At 37.9% G+C, this 20,352-nt stretch overlaps 1 long non-coding RNA gene and 1 pseudogene across 6 annotated transcripts in view; both read right to left on the bottom strand.

The window, feature by feature from the left end:
* The window catches only part of LOC110827502 (uncharacterized), a 471,708-nt gene that overhangs the window by 407,296 nt on the left and 44,060 nt on the right, over nt 1–20,352 (bottom strand). The window lies entirely within an intron of this gene.
* Nucleotides 8,157–8,253, bottom strand: LOC147873336 (U6 spliceosomal RNA; annotated as a pseudogene).

Raw genomic sequence — 20,352 nt, 5'->3', positions numbered from 1 at the left:
TATGCAGTCATCGAGAGGAAATATATCTAATGAACTGAAGGGAGACCCAGCATTCTGCATTATTGCAGCTTTGCGGTAAGCAGAAAGCAAAATATGTCTATTATAAATTATCTCAGTATTTTTACCGACTTCTCTTACTTAAATCACTCGGTATAATTCTTTGGTTATTTACATTATTTATATCGACGCCCGACCCCGGGTGGATGGGTCTCTTCATTTTTTGACTACCAGTAACGGAATGTTATGTGTCGGTCTCTATGTCAGAGCGTTTTCAGCCTTAGGGTTCTCACAATATCAGTATTAAGGATAATTGGGTGGATGTCCACAATTCTTATTTCTTCAAGGAGTTCTCGTGACTGTGTACCAGCTGAACTGATAAACACGTTTATATACTATATTTTAGTGACAACATAAGTGTCTTTTACTAGTCAGGAAATATATAATCACATCATCATCAGTGGCTCTACAGTCCTTGAGGGACTTTGGCCTCCTCCCTCTTAGTATTTTTTTAAACATTTGGTAGGACTCCTTGAACAAGTGATTAGCCCGTCGCAAGGCCTCTACCTATACACGACAGCAAAACACAGAAAGATGCGGACAAACGTCCATAACTTGAGTGGGACTCGAACCCACAATCTCAGTTCCCGAGCGATCAAGACCCATACCCCCCACCGCACGACCACAGCGATAGGCTGGAAATATATGCAAAATGTAATAATTCTGTCTCGATTGTCATAACCTTACCTTTGTCTCTGTAACTGGCGATAGAATTCCCAAGATTTTAAACCCAGTCACTTCCACATGTACATGCGAGTACACATGCAAAGTGACCGTTATTGTTGTCGGATTTAAACCAAAAATTTTAGCGTTTCGAGACATTTTACTAAAATTCCCCAATATCAAATTTCGTGGAAATCAGTCCATCGGATCTCGAGCTGTTACATGCAGACGTACACACGGACACGGATAGGCGCAGCGGTTGTACGCACATATTTCAAAGTATCAGTTGGCGAACAGACTTAAAAGCTTGTCCAAACAATTCTAGTGAGGAGGCCTACAGGTTAACCGTGATTAGATTGATCATCCATCATGCCATTCAGGGGTTAGCATATAGCTTCGAATCCCCCCACACCCGCAGATTTAATACTCATGACCATCATCATATAATGACTTAACATGTACACGTAAGTGGGAAAATGCATGACTAGCCAAACAACTGTTAGCTTCTCAAGGACTCCGGTCCTCGGAACAAAATGCTACAAAAGCTTTCTATTTGGAGAACTCATACCTTATTGTGGTTCTTATGTACGGAATCTTCACGGTCGCGTGGTAAGTCTAGAATAGCGAATATAAAAAAGCTACGCATCTCTGAATTTGTTGCAGATATTAATTGTTTTTGTTTGGCCTTTCACATCCTCCATTCAGGAGAGGTAGTTCACAGACCGAGTAAGAAGAAGACAAAATTTTAACAATTACATGCTTTCATGTAGAGTGTTATATTATGTTATGTTCACAAAGCAAGATCAAACAATACAACAGCTGCACGGGAGCAGTCGAAAAGATGTCAGGTAGTAGGCCTGCCAACTGCTTCTCAGTCCAGGAAACTTTCCTAATATCAATACTCACAGTCAGTATATAAAATATACCATAGCCATTTAAACTGAAGCAGAAGATGAGTACCGGTTACGACCTTTGTATTGGAGTTTCTACTAAAAGTCAACATCCATGCTAAACACCATCATAGGAACATCCTGTAAGCCTATATTATTAAACCCTGGCTGCTAATAAACAGCCTTACACAAAACATAAAAAATAATTCTGGGTTACGATACCGTGTAATCGTGTAGGTTGATACGATTCTGAGGAACGTGCTGACTCAATTTTCTGGGTACAAACGAATGCAGCTTGGATGCAGATGGATTTTATGAATTATACAGGAACCTGTTTCCCTTGGCCCGATCCCTCCACCATCCAAACTTTCAAATTAATACATAAAAATAATCTAGAGGCTTTAGTACTTTTTTTAGTCTTTTTGAGGTACACATTCATTCATTTAATCCTATTAGACATTTGGTAGGACTCCTTGCACGAGTGATCAGCCCGTCGCAAGGCCTTTACCTGTACACAGGATAGCACAACACAGAAAGACGCGGACAAACATCCATGCCTTGAGTGGGATTCGAACCCACGGTCCCAGTGCCCAAGCGCACGAGATTTATGCCTCAGACCGCGTGGCCTTTAGTACTTAACAATGGGAAAATAAGAAAGACGAAAATGCGTAAGACAAAGGGATAAATTCCTGGAGATCGCTGTTGGAGCCGAAGTAGACTAAAAAATATAATCGCCGAAGTTTATGATGATGATTAAGGGAAAAAGCTTTCTGAGCTGCACAGACTATACACTTACGTTGAAATGGAAGATGAAGGTAATCAAGTACTGGGACTAATATGGAAAGAGGCGGCGAATATGACGCATTCACCCCTGAGACGTCTACAAACCTGTACCAGACTACCTGGCGCTACATCCGGGAACAGCGTCATTTTATACGTGGAAGGAAGATGTCATGGCATATTTTAAGGCACGATACCAGCATTAATATGGAGGGGCAGAGGAAAACCATGACGCCTGTCAGTCACGATAACCGGCCTCTTGGCCGAGAACTGAACCCAAGACCTCTCTCAATAATAAGCAGTAGTATTAACTATTTATCGATGACGTTCGGTTACTAGTTTCCTCCGATGGACCGATACAAGAACGACGCTGATCCGAAAACTAAATGCATGCATGCTGCTGTAAAGTCGTTTAATTTCATGAAACGATTTTTTTTTAATTTCTCATAAATCTGGTTTATTGTTCTTTTTTAAACAAATGTAATATGGTTATACAATCATACGTCGACTTACGGCTGAAGTGGCAGTTTTGGTAACTTGCGGGCGATATGAAATATAGGCTGCAAAATGTCAATCACACTTCTGTTGCAGTCGTTGGGCTTACATCCCTTTGGCCTGGTACCAGCAAGTTATACTTATTACTATACAAATACACTACTACAACGTAATTTTAATTTATAGTATTTCTCCTTCGTTAATTCTCTTCGCAGGTACGACAATGATACTGAATGGTAAACAATTCACTGAAAACAAATCGATGCCACTAGTACAAACAACATAACTTCGTTCTCTATAACTTTATTTCTATAAAGCAATCAAGACAGTACTTTCATATCAATCAATCGTCAGTAATAGAGATGGTAATAATAAAAATTGGATATTGGCTGTAATATTCAATGCAGTATAGGTTTCCTATACACAGAGTTAATACATTCCCTAAATGGAATGAGAATCAGTAGTTGTGTTCATTTTACTTCCCCTGAGCACGCGTTCCGTCATGAACAACTGTTATTGGGTACTTGAACATAATTCGGCAATTCTTAACAAGTTTCAAATTACCTATTACTTAACAGGCATATTGATGTCTAGGATGGAGAAAATCCAATAAAAGGATCTACATGATGTTCACTATTTAACTAATATTGTTAAGGAAGTTATTAATCCAGGAGGATCAGATTGATGATATTGTGGGGAAATAAAAATGCCCACAATATTTTGGTCGGATAATCTAAAGAGTAATTACCACTTGGGAGACGTAGGTAAGGATGGTAAGACACTATTAAAACAGATCTTGAATAAATAGGAAGTAGATTGTGTAGACTGAATTTGACGGGTTCATGCCATATCAAGTGAAGGGCTCTTGCGAACACGATAATGAGCCTTCAGTTTCCTTAAAAGCCGCAGAATTTCTTCACTAGCTAAGTGACTATTAGCTTATCAAAAAGGATTCTGCTCCACTGAGATTTATTTACATCTGGAATCGAAATAACCCTGAGGATAATGTGGCATGTGCTTAAGTGTGACTTATACAGAGACAAGAACGAATGATTATTTCCCGCTACAGAAAATCGGTCAATGTTTATTTGGACAACTGTACAGGCATAACACATTGAAAATGCCAATGCCAACAGCAGAGTACTGATATGAGCGAAATGTAGGGCCGTTGTAAGACTTACTTCAACAACTCCTTCCTATCTGCAAACACCAACACTTGCTGCTAAATTACTTAATGTGATTTATTTGCTATTACGAAGCAACTTCATGGTTGCCATATCTGAAAGTATGATTTGTGCGAGTTTGGCTTACACAGGATTTAGTGTCGTGGCTAGTAATAAAATAAAAGATCCCTTGTTTCCCATAACACAAAAGTCTGATACGGCTATTAGTACGAACAGCACACTCTATTGATATTTCAATACATTCGGTGTCAAGCCAATACTGACACTCAGAAAGACCTTGAAATTAAATACACGACTTATTGCTAAAACTGTTATAATATTAATATGAGCTATGCAGGGTTTCTTTGATCTCGCAAAAGCCCTCACACTTCTATTACATAAAATAGATATATCTGTCTGTCAAGGCTGATCGAAAAGTCACGCAGCCCACATTAAAATCTTTATTGATGGCTGAAATTCAATACATTGTGATTGGATTAATAAGCACGCAATATCGCTATGGCCATATAAAAGCACATGCAGGCCATGCTCGATTCAGTCTGTCAGTTTTCGTTCAACAGTCGAAGTGGAAGAATGTCTTTTTTCACAATTGCAACGAGCTTGAGTGTAAGTAGGCCTACTGTTCTATTTACAAACCAAAACCTGTATTGTGATACTGTATAGGCTATATCAAGCATAACAGACAGTTCTAATCCGGATATACCCATATATGTAGCATCTTTCATGTTGCTGATATTGTCATTAATTTATCATCTCTTCCAGTCCACATATATCTTGTATTTTTAATTTTTGTGCAAATACCATAGAGATGTAGATGGGAGGGAAACATTAAAATGGGTATAGGATTTGAGACTTTCGCGGCGAGTACAACCAATAAAATCTTCTAGGGCAATCAGCCGCGTCAACTGGTTACCGTAGTAAACCGACGTTTCGGGAACCAGTTGACGCGGCTGATTGCCCGAGAAGATTTTATTGATTAAAATGGGTCTTCGGGACAGGGACCAGTGGCAGTCTCTTGTGAACAAGGCAAAAACTTCGGGTTACACCGTAGGCAGAGTAGCTGAGAGAATATTAGCTTCTCAAGAAATATTCTGCTTCATGGAGTTACAGGCAACACACACACACACACACACATACAGAGGAATTTTGAACTGGGACTGCAACATCAATGAAACAAATTTCTCTGTTTCATTGTCGTAAATGAATACTTTGACCTCCTGGCCATAATTGGCTATTCTGATTTTTTAAATTTTAGTAAATTTCTATGTATCACACCATTCAAAATGTCAATTAAGCTGGCTGCTGTTCACTTCAGAACAGTACCGCCAAGTTTTTACATGTTGAAATTGGCAACTGTCTTGTTGGTAATTGGAAAAAAAAAACAAGCAATTCAAATTTAGATTAAGATGGTAGCGAACAAGAATTAAAGTTGGCTGAACTAAAAGCACTTTCCCCAGACAAACGGATATATTGCTGTGGTTTCATGCAGTAACTTAAAAGCCAATTCACAGGTCGAATTTGTAATTTATAGGTAAGTCAAAACTTGAACACAGAGTAACACTAAGGAAGAAGGTGATACAGACAGAAAATAATTAAGTTGGAAAATTACGGAGGAGGGAGAACTAGTAAAGGATATCAAATAATGAGTGGGTCCAACTGTGAACAAACAAACGCAGTTGTAAATGTTGCAAGAAGAGGGGGTCGGAGGGATCGGGAGGTCAAAAAACCATTAACCATGCAAATCGCGATGAACCTTTAATCGATGGAAATTGGCTTTTTGTCACAATACAAAGGAAATAATTGAGTGAAAAAGTTCTGCATGACAAACTCTTTGTCATTTACCTCTCGCTCCCCACCCCAGTAACCCCCAGTACTCTTTTTCCCCCATCCACCGTTTTTTTATAAACACTGCAGCAGCAACGTAATATTTTGTGTGTAAAAATTATCGCTTTTTTGTTTTTGTTTTAGTAACCTACTCTTTATTATACTCCAACCCTTTGTTCGTTTATGGATTGGAAAATGTTTCCCTTTGACATTTACGTTCGTAGTTTATTTCAGATACAAATACATATAAAAACCAATAACAGTGTTTTAAATAAAAAAAACAAAGGCCTTTCCTGAAAACTATGCTCTACTATGCCCCTCGATTCCTTATTAGCATGTTAATAGGTTTCAATATAAATTACAAATGAATATAAAAATACAGCTTCACAGGATTACCTGTAAATTGCTATGGTTGGAAACACTACAGCTTACCATCATAAGTCTAGGACTGTGTTTAGAACACTTCAAATACCCTGAACATGAGGTAACGAAACTGTATAATTTCACTATCCTGCAATCAAGGCTTGGACAGATTTAAAATACGAAAAAATTCTAATCAAGCATTTTACTTACAAAGTAACAAATTTCTGAGCTTCCACCTCATGCTGGGTTTATATGTATGTATGTATGTATGTATGTGTGTGTGTGTGTGTATATATATATATATATATATATATATATTATGTGATCATTCACTATACACTTATAAGCGAGCAGCCTCCTTCTGCTGAGATTGGCTTCTGGCAACCGGACACCTACATATACACTGTTTCGGCTAATCTTCTTGTATAAAGTCAAAAACCGAATGACATAACGGCTGACCATATGAAGACGACAATTACTGACAAATGGAAAGTTAGTCTACTAATCGTACGGATAAAGCTACTACAGTAGCCGTCAACAAATTCGATGCTTCAAGGTCACAGCGAAATCGTACAACTTTGCTATGAATAGCGAACCCCAGGCGAGTGGAGACAGCTCGCAACTCGCAGCGCAACAAAGCTAGGAACTCTTGCTCTGGCATAGAGCGAAGAGAAAAGAGGGGAGATTAAGTCCTCCCACAGGCTTGAATATGCAGTTTTGTGACGGCCACTTTTATCGCAAGAGCCAAATATAAACATAATGACAAGTCCCGGGATATTAGGTCTTTCCATTTCCCATCGCTGATAAGAACAGCATTTACAGATTTAAGAGAGAGGAAATAAAAGGAAACTGGAAAAACTGCATAATCACGAGCTTCGTAAAAATAAGATGATAAATTCAAGGAAGAAACTGAAAAGACGTGCAGCGTACATGAGAGAGATGCATGTCAGAGACCTAGGCGTAGATGAGAATGTAACATTAAAATGTATATTAAAGACCGAGTGACAATCACGTTCTGAAGCAGGTTTCTGCTTCACGAGTAAGTTGTAGCTAGTTTCCATCTCGCAGTCGATTACCGGCAAATTTTGAAACAATGCGCAACACAAAAACATATGAAACATAAGTTTGGGCATCATCTCCAAACTGCACGTCTTGCAATTTCAGTTCTCAACGAAAACTGTTTGCATTTAACCGCACGTTTGTTAAGTATATGAGGTGAAATGCGGGGAGCTCCCTTATGCATTACCAGGCAAATGCATGTCTACGAAAATTACAGTGTATGAAGACGTAAAACACCCCATGACAGGCAGGGACAGAACGTTCATGTTAACCGTGTTAGCCCTGTTAACACACTTGGCGGCAAGCGTAAGCCTCAACTAACTGGCCAAGAACGCCTGGCTCAGTGGAGCTGGCTAACGATGCATTTTATCTGATTGGTGTTGCTGTGTTCCAGCATATGGAGTTATCACTGAACAACGAATATAACGGCCTTGAGGTATGAGTAACAGGTCTATACAAGTAAAGGGATATTTGGGTCCCTCTTATAAACAAACGTTCCTCAATGAAATCACATGTTGTTTTCAGGATTATATGAATAGCATGGAATTTCATGCTTAAGAACTTGAAACTAATTTCATGAACATAATGCACGCTCATGGAGGCAGCATGCTATGAAAGTTGTTACCACAGAGTTGCTAGTCCAGATATCTCCTCGCATGTGTGTACAATAATGTAGAAACGAAATACAGATATAAATCGATGCCGGAACGTTATAATCATTTACTTCCAATGAGAAAATCGTATACCGGCTATTTAAGTTCAGAGGACCGGCATATCCCTAAACAAACGAATGAAACAGAGTTGTACCTAATGCATTCTGGAGATTCAGAATTCGATTCCTATAGACGCAGGTGACACGATTTTTCGTATCATCTTTGCGCAGGGGCCATGCTAATCTTCTCTGTGTCGTCACAATTCTAGTATAAGTACTGCAGTACTCATACGTCGATATCAGCCATTCAGTAGGTCAATAATACATGCTAAAATCTGTGCCTCTCAATAGATAGTCATACTTCTAAAGCAACCCTGAAGGGCACGATCAACGAACCAATAACCCAACCAACTCCGTGGAGAACAGTACTACTCGAGAAACTAACAGTCGCTGACCTAGTCAAGAAATCCTACACCCATTATTAAAAACGAAAGTTCACAACCGTAATCAAAACCCACTACTGAACCCAGTCCTTAGATAAATTCAAGCCACATTCTCAAACCTACTTCATTAAGAACCATTTAATAATATCCTCTCATCTACTTCTAGGTTTTCCAAGTGATCTCCTCTCTTCAAGTTTTCCGATTAACAATTTGTATGATTTTCTCAGGCATATCATGAGTACTTTATGATCCCACCCTTTTGATTTTACCACTCCGAAATTATTATATAAAATAACATCAACTAACAGATAAAAATATATTCAAATATTTTCGCAATAAATTATTAATACAATGACATTAACTATGATAATTTACAACATTCAAATCAAATTCTTATTATGTTCCTAGAACGTATGTCTTCCAATGTCGTTGCGAGTTCTTGCAAAGTATATTTCTCTCTCCGGTAGCAAGAATTGGAAACAAATGACAATGCGTTAAAACCATTATTTCAGTATCATACCAACTTCTCGGAATTTCAGTGTGACTAAACACCTCTTTTTAGTTTTATTGATTCTGTCTCTAGCATCCTTTAAAACACAATCTCTCTTCAATGTACGTCTGGTGTGACGTCTACTTTAAAATATGTTTTCCATTAGGCAAAGCAATAAAACCTCCCGTTATACAAGAACGGGAACGGGGGAAGGGAGATTTTTATACTCATGCAGGATTGTTATTTTTGTGATCAATTCTCGTGTATTCCGATGCACGCCTTCATTTTTAAGTATAACACAACACTTGTGTGTGTTTTAACTGTCTTCTTTTTATTTACGGGCCTTAAACTTCCCCCACCCTTGTATTTTACTCCTGTCTGTTTCGGATTTTTATGACAGTCATTTTAATGGAAAGAAGTTCTTGATATCATATCTAGGAAGATTTAATGCCGATTCTTCAGATACGAGGGATAATGTAATGAAAAAAAGGCAATTCAATTTCATCAAAGTGTTGCAGAGTAACAGCTATTTGTCAAATATAAATTCAAGAGGGAGAATTCCTGTGACAGCAGAGAAGTTGGAGAGAATTATGTTCTTTCTTATAACGTAATTAAGAATTATTAACGATCACAATGAACGACCTGACGATCCGCGCAAAATTATTACTAACTCTTATTATACTTATTATATGATGCTATCTCCCATCACTGAAATTAACGCGCACAAATTTAGACCATTTCGCTATAAACGAAGAAAACAAATACGCAAAATGTCTGAATACATTAGCAGAATAATTAAGGTATGCAAAATTTTGATGATTAAGTCACTTACTGAAGCAGTGAATGTAGACCTAAAACGAACTTACCGTACTCCACTGAGCAGAACCCTTCTTGAGTTCAGCTATCAATAAATTCCCGCCTTTTAGTTTTATGACAATGGACTGTTCATTGCAGTATTCACTACAGCCCGCCACTGGCCCCTACTCTGAGTCAGCTAGATCCAACCCCCACCCCAACACCCAGTTTCTAAAGAAATACTGTGTCCATTTTAATAATATCCCCACATCAACACTCGCTTTTCCAAGTGGACTCTTCCCTTCAGATTTTCCCATTGAAACAATATGTATTTCACATCGAAAGTCGTGGAAGTGATTAGCTACGAAGATTCTGGGTTCAAATCTCGTCCCGGAGACAGAGTGAGATGTTTCGTAATTTTCCTCAGTGCCTACGGGGAAATTCCGGGATAGTACCTTAAATTAGGCCACGAGCGTTTCCTTCTACATCCTTCCCAATTCATTAATATCCTCTCATTTGGCACTGAGCTACTGTATGTGGCATTAAATAAACTATAAATAAATATATAGGCCTACAGTCTGTGAATTTCTCAACAAATGCGTTACATACTCAACCCATTTAAAGCTTCTGATCTGATCATTCTAATAATACTTTATGAAGAGTACAGATTACAAAGCTCATCGTTATTCTCATCGGCAGTTTGTTCTCAAAGACCGTAAGAAAGCACAACTATATTTTAAATTACTACAAATAATTTCTGATACCAAATCCTACAGAATGTTTGGAAAGGAGCTGTTACGAAATGCGGGCAAATCTATAACATACTTTTCAATATGCAATGCAAATGGACACTTCTCAGGTCTCCGTTCGTGTTACAAAATAAAATACGCGGCCAAATCTTGTAACACTACTTGTACGGTGTTGTACCTTCCTGGGGTCCACAACAATAAAAATGCATGAGGAATAAAAATATTGGCATTCGAGCAGTTAAGAAACGGGGGAAAACACTTTGCCAACATGAGGGAAGATAGGGCAATTCCACGCCCATAATGGTTGCATATCTGTCTCTGTCTTCAGGGACGGCCAAACTGTGACCAAACAATCTAAAACTCTAACACAAGAAGACGTGGTGTTATACAAGAAAATACACAAATTTCGAGTTGTTTGAGATTATTTTAATCCGAGTTAGGACTGAATTTAGAATTGTTCGTGTCCTCAGATGGCGGAATTGTTATCAGTGTATAATGACACTGTTAAGTTACAGCGAATCAAGTTGAAATGGACAATCTGCGTATGCGTACCACGCTTTTTCATCACCTCTTACAACTAGTGCGAGTAATATTACTTAATGTATGATAATAAGGTTAACTTGAAATAAATAAGGCATTTGAACCGGAAATATTAAGGGCCGTTCATGAGGTCAGAAAATGTTATTGTAGAAGTAATATTTCAGTGCAGATATCGAATAGTTTACTAAATTACGAACGCATACAGATACGTATGTAGGATTTGAGGTTTTCAAGGCGGTAATCGGAAGATGCCTGTCTGCTGGCTTATAGCGCCGCGTAATCTGGTAAAAGTTTACAAACGTTTCTCATCGCCCGAAAGACGGAGGCAGCAAAGACCTCTGAAACGTTCGTAACTTCTACCGGATTATACGGCGCTACAACCCAGAACACGGCCATCTTCATACTAGCTGCCCTGAGAACCTCAAATAAACCTGGACTGGATTTCAGAAGAGCTCAACCAGGGAGCCTAACAAGCTACTGACACGCCTCTAATTTAGCGGCTGACATTCGAGTTGCTCTTCACATCACAGACCACTTACAACCCCCTGTTAGAAACAACACATTGAACACAAACACACGAGCGACATCTCTGTAGAATGAGACGTGTCTGGACATCCCTACTTCCACAACAAAATTCTTCTCGCACAAAAGCATATGTTTTTGAAGACCAAAAATAATGCAGAACAAGATGCGGGCCGTATCGTGGTTATTTGTCTGCATACGGCAAGGGAGACGCATTCCGTTACCCCAAATGCCTCAATTTTTATTTTGATTTGGGCCTAAAGGGGGGGGGGGGGGCGGAAAGTAAACATATCCATTGCAGATTTGAAAATGTACTAGCCAGATGAATTATTCTTACACTATAAAACTACTATCAACAGCTGCTGATGACAGTAAGATAACAGGTTGTGGGGAAAATGACATTACTCAGCAGCGAAATACAAGAGACAAAACTTACACAATGTATTTTATGAAAGACTTCCAGGACCGCATACGAATAAAACCTTCAGAAACGAGAATAAGACAATATGAAAACATGTTTGCACAGAAGGAAAGAATAGCTGCTACTTAATAAAGGCAGAACTGAATGTATACAAATACCTCCATTATACAGAATCCTTCTTTAGAAGCTGATAGAACCCAAGCTGGCCATAAAATTCCTAGCCTTTTATGAAACCCTCTCCTAAATCAGCTGAATCCAGTCTATCCTCTCATAAGCATATTGATATTTCTGTAAGATCGATTTTAATATTATAGTCCCAACTACGCCTGGGTCGCCCAAGTGGCATTTCTTTCAGGCCGCTACTCCGAGTAAAAGTTTGCATACATTTATTTTCGAGTGTGAATATGCGGTTTGAAAACAGAGATAAACCAAAGGCGAATTTAACAAACACTGCGTTAATTGTTTGACGAATCGGATAATAGAATTCTATCTATTAAGTAACGTATCTCATTTAGTAATTAGGTAATAATAACAAGGGAGTTCCTACTCATATCTCAAGATCATTAACATGATTTTTGCCAAAATGAATAATTATTCAAGGAATAATTATAACCCAAATTCGATTGTTGCCGGCGTAGCTAACTCAGTATACGGACTGGAAGACCGGGGTTCGATCCCGACAGGAGCAGCGGATTTTTCCTTTAGCCAGACCGGTTCTGGGATCCACCCAGCCTTTTATCCAATGGGTACCGGGGCTTTTGCGGGTAAAGCGCGGCCGGGGCGTGATGCTGACCACTCAAAACCATCTAGTGCCAAGGTCAAGAATGATTAGGAGCTATTCCACCTCTCCCCAAAGCGCCAACATGGCGTATAGTGTAAAGAAACATCCCTTGTTTAATCACGAATATAAATGTGGCGTACAGACGTCCACGAACACGCCCAGCTATAACCAATAATCAATATCGACTGAACCCTGAATAATTACTAATCAAAATCTAAAGAGTAACCAGCCATTCCTCAGTATCTGTAAATTCCATATTCGACGTAGACATCCCAATACACTGTCAGGAATGGTCTTTGAAGTTTCCGATGGTGCGTTTCGCTCAGCTTCTAACCTAAGCACGCGCTACGCCACGGTCTACCTCAGAACGCGCGTCGCTGTTGTACCAGTGGCATTTCGCGAAGATCATCTCTCATATTTCTGTATCAGAGTCCGACCTACAAATGGATGCAGATTAGGTTGACTGAAATGTGGAATATTTAACGTATATTGACATAAAGCATGTTGTGACAGTGTAAATACATTTGGCTGATTACAACATAAATTGAAAAATACAGTAAACAAACGACACAATTTGCAAAAGTAGCACATCAATGCACAACGCCGTGATGGTAGTTTAATATTTGCTTTGTAACCGGCAGAATTTCGAGATGTGAAACCTTGTACTATGGAGTTCATACTCCAAGTCAAACTGTAGCCTACTGAAATACACAGTAATCGTGCAGTTTGAAACAAAAATTGTTTGCGGAATAAATCAAGGGGTATTTACAAGAAAGAAGCGTAATAAAAGTGAAGATGATCCAGGTTACAGTTTGATGTTATCTCGTACGATACTGATATTTAACTGATATGACTCTTTAGTTATTAAACAAGACTCTTTTTGTAACACAGGTTACATAAAAACATAACTCTGATGTACGAAGTGGAGAACACAGTTGCACAATATATACGGTGTTCCAGCATTTGTTTGGAAGGACTAAAGACAATCTCGTAAAAGTAGTCTCCGGACCAAGATTCCAATCCTCCCAATTACAAAGCAGGATTGGAAAACATATGGCCGTCTCGTTAGGTCTTAAAACGTTCAGACTGTTCAAAAAAGCTCCCATTCGAAACGATCGGGCAACTAACATCGAATTCTCGTTCACCAGACTACCGTCTGCTTTGCCTACGACACAATAAAACTACAACTACAATGTGTTCCAGAGGCCCTGAAACCATGCCTGACAGGCGAAAGCGTACGGGCCAGACAAATAACAGCGTAGTCGGATTTGAGGTGCTCGCTGCGGTGAGTACGAAGATGGTTGTCTTCTGGGATGTAGGGCCGTGCAGTTTGATGATAATGGAGGCAGCAAGTACCTCTGAAACACTGGTAAAATTCCACCATACTATACGGCCATAGTATCGTAGTCAATGGACCGGTTTGTTCCGGTTGAGGAGAGGGGCTAGCGACTAGTCAGTTGTAAAGGGTTTTTACACTTGCTAAATATGACTGGACAGGTGTAATTCGTACCGAATACACACAGCTTTCACACGCATTCTTCACGTTTTATCTCCATCAGATTACAAACTAAATTACACATCGCAAAACAAAGTAATTGGTCTGTGACTTAATATTAATATGCTGGCGTCAGCAATTCAGACTACAACTGATTTGTTACTGTTATCGAAATAAGAAGAAATTTGTGTTACAACTTCGAACTTAAGCCACAGGCAATATAGCCTATTTGCAGCTATAAAGCTGCACACTCGTTCATGAATCAGGAGAAAAACCTAAAACAATTTACTTATTTAAAAAAATAATTTTTATAATATTTTTGGACATCGTATTGTTTAAAGTCCTAATACTCAAGATTAAAACCGGTTAATTTTCTATGAGAATCTTCCATTCGTTTTATTGCACACTGTGAATTATAAGTACAGCGCCTCGATATCGAGTCCGCACAATATTACACATTCTTGGCACGTCTACGCTTTTCATATTACTAAAATTCCTTCCTGGGAACTATTCACACTCTACTACACACTATCTCATATCGCTAGTCTATGGCGCCGCAATGCTAAGTGGAATTTAGTAAAAAGACGAAAAAGATGGACTTCAATTATAGATGGTTACATGGACCTCAATTAAGAGCAAGATTAGTCTGCTTGTGGGAAATGAGAAAAATATTGGATCCCTAAACATGTGCGTTATTAAATGGAACTATGAAATAGCTTAAACTGTTACATGGACTACTATCCTGTTCATTTAAACTTTAAAGACTTAAATTACATGTAAGTGCCATTCGGCGTATAAGGCACATTTAATGACTTTGAAACTAACATCTTATAGGCGGTTTTTTAAAAAATGGCATAATAAAACAGTACAATCGTAATATACTGTACTGAGGATAACTTTCATCCTGAATTTTACCCCACATGAAGGTACTGCATTGTAAAATCAGGAAACCTTGGTTAAATCCGGATATTCTATTCTGAAAAGAACTTTATTCTGAGTCTGTCGAAGTGTAAGTTTTACAGAAATAAGCTCACGTGTAATTCAAATATCTATTATCGGGGTTCATTCATATGCTGAACTTAAAGCTCGAACACTAAGTATGAGAGACAACGGTTACAATATCGCATGGTTAATTAGTGTATGTTACTATAAAATTATTTCAAATATTTCGTAAATAATTACTTAGTCCTAATCAAATCATGCAACCTAGAATGCGACATACAAATACATGCCGCATTCTATATCAGAGGATACACTACGCCGAACACGCTATCAGAAAAGAATCCTTACACTCAGAAAGTACAAGGAAACCATATTTACGCACACATTACACTAAAAGGGTAATCTGATTATTATACATATGTATAGAGTTCACAAAACGTTGTGATTCGCAGTAAGTTTGAATAAAATGCAACACACAAGAGGCACTATATACAAAAGGAAGAAATTCTATTCTCACTGCCCGGCCTACGCCAACAAACCTCTCTGCTATACAAAGGATAAACTCGCATATAATATTCAAACTTTTACTATCAGGGCGCATCAATTTAGAATTTACGATTCACTGTATTATTTTGTAATATCTGTGCACGTGGATCTGTACACTACAGAGAATAAATATTGTAGATAAACAGTAAATGAATGACATAAATAAAGATGTAACACCCCATCTAAAATGTATATAATGTCAACTGAAATTACTCACGTAGTTATAACTTGAAATTACGAGTATAATTCGAGATATGTTAATTACGACTAAGATATGTAACAGTATGTCTGTTCATCAGTAGGCTCAAGGAAGCTGTGATCATGTTTCAAGAAATTATGGTGAACGGATTAAATAAAGCTCTTCGCTGTAGTATCTGCAACTACGGCGTCGTGATTATGTGCGTCTCATTGTACCAACTTCCAGGGGGACGTTTGAGTTAGGAGTACTAGTGGGTGGAGAGGAAGAATAATAATATAATACTCAACAAGGAAGGGAACAAGTATCTACAGACAAAACAATAACTCAGAAAGGAAATAATGATCTGAAATGAAGCCTGGGCGAAATGAGTACGCTGCTTCGCTTTTGTAATATACTGTTCTAGAGTAAAATCATTGTTTCGTGGATATTATGAACTAGGTGGCGAAGTATGTTTGTGTGTAAATGTAACAATATCTGAGCGGATCTGATAACAACAGCTTTTAGCACAAAAATACTCTTAAAATAAAACGGAAAAAAAGATGAGAGGAAAAGGTTCTTCTTTGCTACTACTCCTCTCATTCTCTTTCTCTCTTTTCTGTGTTCCGCCTCACCCCGCAACCCCACGCCAAGTCATCTCTTAGAAAAGTCCACTTTCTTTCGAAACGTCTAAAGTAATCTTACAGATGGAAGCCATAAACCTATATTACTCTGAAAAAGAATTTTCTATTTTTCTTTTTTATCCTTCTTATAAAAATTTAATATTACTTTTGAGATACGCGGGGAGAAAGTATGGGAGGGGGTAAAAGACGGAAGAAATAGAGGGAGAGTCAAAACCATCTGCGCCTCATCATATATACGAACAAAATCGAACAAAATGTCAACCAAATAAATAAATACGATACACAGCTAAATACGCCGTCACGATTCTAGTAAATCAGAAATACGAACGCAAATACACTTACATACCAACTAAACCAAATGCTTAACACACATACAGCATGTACGAAAGAGTAACTGACTTCAAAGATTATTTATATAATGAAACATAAAAAGCAATACAATATTTTATTTTCCGTCTATACACAAACTTAAAATAATGTTGTTTAAAATTACTTAAAATTATAACATTCTCAGTAGATACTGCATCTTGTTACATTTTTTGTTGTTGTTGTTTTTCGTGTTTTTTTTTTGCTTTTTGTGTTTTTTTGTTTTTTGTTGCATTTTTGTGTTTTTGTTGTGTTTTTTGTGTTTTTTGTTTTTTGTTGATGCAGTATCTACTGAGAATGTTATAATTTTAAGTAATTTTAAACAACATTATTTTAAGTTTGTGTATAGACGGAAAATAAAATATTGTATCAATAAAACACAAACATGACGCAATTAAGATATAAATTATAAAAAGCAATATTCATCATCTTTCACACTAAATCATTTCCAAATAAAACCCCATTTACAAAATACCTAAAAGGAGAGGTTTTGACTAAAAATCTGTTACTTTTTGCGAAATATTAACTTATGTTTCTGAATATTTAAGTACATTGAACTGATAGCAGAAATAATATCTCCACACACGTTTTCATTTGTGGGCACTCCAACGTCACTTCTGAACAAAGTTTCTATTATCACACCTAAGATTACATACGGGAGTCGCAACTGCAGCGGGCAACCAAAAACAGAAAGGAATATGATTACTCTCAGTCACTGCAACCAAAATAAACATAAAAATAGAAAACGAATTAATATTAAATGTACTTCAACAAATATTTTTAAAAATCTAAATAATAAATAGGCCTACAATATCAATCACCAAGTGTTATTCAGACAATAAGAAATTAAAACAAGCTGACAGATTGCAGATGTATTAAAGTGAATAACCAGTATTAATTATATCACAATTACACAAAATATCTTAATAAATAAATCAAAACAAAAATAAAACGCCAATATAATCAAACAGATAGTCTATATATAACATACAAAAATTAATCATTTAAAATTTGGGCTACAAAAATCTATCTCTCAGACGTTCTGTAATCAGACTGTACAGGCTCAGTCTAGATATCTATTCCTAGTAGGAACGGCGGGCAATGCCATTTTCTTGAAAACAACATTAAACTGGGGAACCGGTCGACTGACTCTAGGTTTCCATTTTTACCCATAAATAAACTAAGAACTTCCACGTGTGACAATAATAATCGTCTAAAACTACACACACATAAAAACTGTGGGCCATGACAACTGACAGCTAGACGTAGACCGAGAATCTGTTAATAGCGTTACTGATAATGGAATGCATGATAATTAACAAGAGAGACATACATGTGAACAGAGCTAAAACATGTCCAATAACAGAAGCTTGTTTATATGTACTTCAATTCTTGTGAATCAAGCATGTGTAACCTAAGGTTCAAGGCCTGCAATTTATTGGTCGCCATATATATTCAAGAGGCTACGCTATTCTACCCAACCAAGAATAAAGCTAAGAGTTGAAATTCAAAGATAATAGGTTACATCGTTTCCAGAAAAAATGACATTTATCGTGTACCTCAGGCTCTCTTTTGATGTCAACATCGTGTGTTTTATAAGAATTACAAACGAAATTGAAAACCTGCTAGTCAGAGCAGTCAGTGGAGTGAATTTTGTGACGTGTTATACACGATATTCACAACCAGTCCGCCATACATCGAAGGGTGATTCGAGAGGCAATTTCGAGTAAAATTTGTTAACACAATAATGGTCGTATTTTTAACAGCTTCGGAGCTACGAACATTTTAAAGTGTGAAAACAACAAATGCCCACTTGTATGTACTTCCATAAATGGAAACAATGCTGACGGTTTCGGTTCTCAATATTACTACCACATTTTGGTCAAGTTACGGCTTACTTGAATCAATGTTATGAATATCGCTGGAATGCTAGTCGTGGTCCAATACTCTGGCCGCAAAGATCTCCGGACCGATCTCCGCTTCACGGGGTCTAATGAAATACAGGACCAAAGTACACACGAGAGAGCAACTCCTGTTTCCGATTATAGATGCTGCTGTTTACGTACAAGCCTAATCATATTTCGGATTGATTCATCGGGCAGTAAATTCTTGCCTGGAAAGAAGGCTGTGCATTGAAAACCGTGTAAGACCTTTCTGAATAGTTATAAAACTTAGCTATCAATTCATCTGATTAATACTCTCACGTGCACCTTGAAACCGCCACAGTTCCGCAATGGTTTGAAATTGGGCCAACGTTGTATCAACATTTTTTACTCAAAATAACCTCCCGAAACACCCCTCACCCCAATGTATGTCAGACCAGTTGTAAGCACCCTCCAAGTTTCAGAATGACATCCATCATCTCCCAAAATTTGGAACTGCTTCTATGTATCTCGTTGCAAATGACGTTCCCTGGTTTACACAAACTACAGAACATAGTGCTAAGGAGGACGCGTGACCTAAGAGAGAAAAAGTAGAGGAGAAAGGAGAAAACTGCACACTGGTAATAAGAAACTTTAATGTATTTGTTACCGTAAAAGCCCAAATGTTGGTGAAACCTAGGCTTTACCAGACAAACGTAGGTTTTACCAAACAGTGTTAGCAAAGTCCAAAAAAGAACTATTCGCGTCTTATTTCGGGGTTATACCATTCACTGTTGATAAAACCCAATTTTCGGGGTTTAGAAACACTCCTTATCTAAGTTGTTTTTAAAAAAGTTTAACAGAAGTCAAAAACATTGCACGAAATAAAAAAATGTGAAATAAAAAATTATGAGACATTTCAATCATCAAAGTACATTTTTTTCACTGCTCTTCCAAGACTTACTTGTTCCAACAAGGTGAGTTATTATAACATTTGGAAATGCATAAAACACCAGAGGATTTGCTCTAGAATTTTTTTTCCCAACCTAACCTAACCTAACCTAAACCTTTTACTACCTGCTTATGGTAATTCTTAACATTTACCAACACCCACTGGTAAGACCCCGAAATAAGGCGCGAGTAGTTCTTTTTCCGGACTTTTACCAAAACTGCTTGGTAAAACCTAGGTTTATCTGGTAAATCCTAGGTTTCACCAACATTCGGGCTTATACGGTAACATATATACTCTTGGCCGGCCGCAGTAGCCACGCGGTCTGAGGCATGGTCCTCGTGTGCCTGGCCGCTGCGACCGTGGGTTCGAGTCCCACCCTAGACATGGATGTTTGTCCGCGTCTCCTCTTCCAGTCTGGTAGGTAAAGACTGGCCACGGAAGGAAGTGTGAACCCACCGTGGTACTTTCGCATGAGAGCCCCGAAAGGGGTCACGACGGTCAGGTATTGACCAGAGAGGACTATAAAAAATACATACTCTTCACCAAATATTATTAAGGCGGTCTAATAAAGAGAATAATATGAGTGGGCATGTAGCAAGCACGAGGAAACAAATTTTAGTCAGAAAACCTAAAGGGTGGAAACCTCTTGGATGACTTGGGCG

The sequence above is a fragment of the Zootermopsis nevadensis genome, unplaced genomic scaffold (assembly GCF_977971745.1).
Source record: "Zootermopsis nevadensis isolate Lab colony 2312 unplaced genomic scaffold, Znev_1.0 Znev_ptg000019l, whole genome shotgun sequence".
In the NCBI taxonomy this organism is placed as follows: domain Eukaryota; kingdom Metazoa; phylum Arthropoda; class Insecta; order Blattodea; family Termopsidae; genus Zootermopsis; species Zootermopsis nevadensis.
The sequence above is the reverse complement of the archived record's forward strand: the minus strand, read 5'-3'. Positions and strand labels throughout refer to the sequence as shown.